Consider the following 3065-nt stretch of genomic DNA (forward strand, 5'->3'; position numbering starts at 1 on the left):
CATTTCTCTCCCAAGTATTGAAGGGAGGGTGATGGAACATTTTAAAGTAAATCCCAGGCATTGTCATTCAATTGAAGACTTTTCCTTTTATGTGTATCTGTCCCTCAAATTTTTGTTTGTGAGTTTATATTTTGTACTAAAAACCTTTTTTTTTTTTTTTTACTTCCAGTATAATGTATGTTTACTATGGAAAGTTGAGGAAATAAGAAAAGCATTAGGAAAACAAATAATTTGTAATCCCAACTTTTGAGACATGACCACTGCTAACATGACCACGCTGTATTTAGTTTTCTATCCTGTTTTCTTGTTTCATATCTTAAGTCTTGAAAGACATTTTGTGGATATATCAGAAACTGTTTTTCTACTATTGGGAATTCAGGTTTTGATATTTAATATGTTTTTATAAGTCTACTTTTCCATTTCTTAAAGCCACTGTTTGACATTTGAGGAATTCAGAATGTATGTTCTGCTATGGGTCACATTGAGAATTATTTTGTGAAAATCATTTGTTGAAGCAACATACAGGAGAAAATTGTGTTCTCTAGTGAGTGAGCTTTAAGGAAATAATTAAATTGTTTTCAAGTCAAATCTAATTCTGCCTTGTAACTGGGATTGCTTTCTGAAACTTAAAAACAAATACTTTGTTATAAAAGAAGTCTAATTCCTTATCTTGATCATCAGATAATTACATTGTCTGATTTAGAATGTGATTACATTAATGCTAGATCATGTTGCTCGAAATTAAACAAGGTAAGACATTTCTTTGCTCATTTTCTGGCATCGGAGGCAGTTCTCCATTTTCTGTTAGAGATGATTATATAGATAACCAACATACACATATTTGATTTTAGACTTCATGTTGTCTCTTATTAGAATGTTGTTAAAACTGTGTGTTTTGCAATGTTTTAGATCATGAAACTGTACTAGAAGACCTAACTTGAAATGTTTTGTTTCTTTCCTCTGCTTCTTTTACTCAGACTAGGTAAAGGTTCCTTGTGAGGGCAATTGTGTTTGTCTTCTGGGTCCAAACCCCCTCCTCCCTGTTCACAGAAAAAAAGCTCAGTGTGTCTTTTGTTGAGTGAAAGACGACCTTCCTTTTGTGGCTTGCTGAGAAATGGAATTAATCAGCTGAATTGTTTTAAAGCTATTTTACCTTTAGTATCCAGTCAGAACTTTGGCAAGACTATTGTGAATTGCAGAGCTTGTCTGGATGCAGAGAAACCAGTTGGTCCTGATTCATTTTGAGATGAGCAGACAGAATAGCTTTCTGGATAAAAGTTCATATAAAAATACAATACTCAGAGGTGCTTTGGGCTTGACCTAAAAATGATTCCCATGTGTCTTTTTACATATTCAGTCTACTTAAGTTTCTCTGGCCCATGAAAAGATATACTTGGAAAGTTAGAATTTCTAGTAAACTATATTCCTCCTTTCTTTCTTTTCCTTTTTCTTTCCTTCTCCCTCTCTTCCTCCCTCCCTCCGTCCCTCTCTACTTCCTTCTCCTCTCTCTGTCGTGAATTTTCCAGAACATGGTTTAATACAATGATGAATTTAAATAAAAGATTTTGTATTTATCTGCTATGCTTTAGGAGTTTTTTAAAAAAATTGTTTTATTAAGATATATATAACATTATATTAGTTTCAGGCCTTCTCATTTTTAAAAATGACGATGTATGTATTCAGGTAGATTGTATTTCTTTTTATATTTCTTGTGTTCTCAATATTTTAGATGGGTATGTGTTGCTTTTATTTTATAAAAATAAAACTAAATACAAAGAAAAGATTATCTCCGTTACTTTTTCAATTTGAAATTAAGTAGTTTTTTTAATGTTAATCTTTATAGGTAACTTTTCCTAGATTGCACAGCTAATAAATAGGATAGAGCATGGATTCTACTCCAGGTTTGTTTGACTTTGCAGCTCACACTTGGAGGCATTATGTTAAATTGATCACATTTTAAAAAATGCATATAACATATACAAAATTCCAGTTAGTTGCAAATTAGGTTCAAGGCCCAGAAAACCTCTTANTCCGAGCGGGCCTCTTCCGGCCTGCCCGCCGCCTGCTCGCCCCCCGATGCCCGGAACTGCCCTGCGCTGAGCAGAGCAGGCTCCTGGCCTCCCTGGTGGTCCGCAGAGAGGGGTCACGGTTTGCCTTCCTTTTGGCCCTCGAGAGAACAAGGGGTCGCGTTTTGTTTTTTTGGGGTTTGTTTTTTTAAGACATCCCCTGGGCCGGCCCTTGGTCGGAGGCAGGGTCCCCAAGAGCGACTGCCCTCGTCCCGAGGTTGGTCGTTGTGAGCAGCCGGGGGGTGCGACGAGCGGAAGCGATTTGGCAGCCTCTTGTCATTCTCCGGGCAACACCCCCGCCGCCCGCCCCTTTGTTCTCGCAGGTGCTGGAACTTGTGGGGACCATTCCCATGCAGGAGGTTGACTCATTCCAAAAAACGGGCCAAGTGTACGCTTCACAACGCCGTTTTGGAGGGAGCGTTGGGAAGGATTTATTTCAAAAACCACCTGAAACTGATTATTTTGGTTGCCCCTAGCGGTTGTAGATTGGTGACTTTAGTAACGATACACGTGATTTCCTTCCCAGTCGCTTCTTAACTTTCACACTTCTGCCCAGTTTTGAAACTTGAGGTTTTATATAGCTTTTCGTGTTACAGTATTCCAGTTGTGTTTTTCGGACCGATGAGGGGTGGTTAAACCTGGCACTCGAGCATCCGTGTGGGCTGCACCTCTTCCCTGCTCTTGGGTGAGCTAGATCTAGGACCAGTGGTCGCCCGGTGTGCCACAGTCCATTTGAGTGATTAAATATAAGCTAGGAAAAAACGTACGAGAAGCCGAATGTTTTTCTTCTTTCCGTGAAAATCCCACGTGCCCCTTTCTGACCGAATTACATTTTTGTTTGTTTGCCAGAGCATCCTGGCTTGAGGAGAGTTTGTACAGAGTATGATTTCAGTGCGGCCTCCGACTTTGGTATGAAGAGGCGGCCTGTTGCAGTGGGAGACAGAATTTGAGATCAGGGCTCCTTGCTTAGCTAGGTATTTGCTATGCACGTGACTTCAC

The 3065-nt window shown here is 39.3% G+C and overlaps 1 protein-coding gene across 1 annotated transcript in view; it reads left to right on the forward strand.

The window, feature by feature from the left end:
• The first annotated feature begins 645 nt into the window (after nucleotides 1-645).
• Nucleotides 646-3065, forward strand: part of CNIH4 (cornichon family member 4) — a 16084-nt gene continuing 13664 nt past the window's right edge. The window contains exon 1 of the mRNA XM_019632001.1: nucleotides 646-750. The gene's annotated coding sequence lies outside the window, so the exon portion shown is untranslated. The remainder of the gene's footprint in view (nucleotides 751-3065) is intronic.

Source organism: Hipposideros armiger, unplaced genomic scaffold (assembly GCF_001890085.2).
Source record: "Hipposideros armiger isolate ML-2016 unplaced genomic scaffold, ASM189008v1 scaffold_1060, whole genome shotgun sequence".
NCBI lineage: Eukaryota > Metazoa > Chordata > Mammalia > Chiroptera > Hipposideridae > Hipposideros > Hipposideros armiger.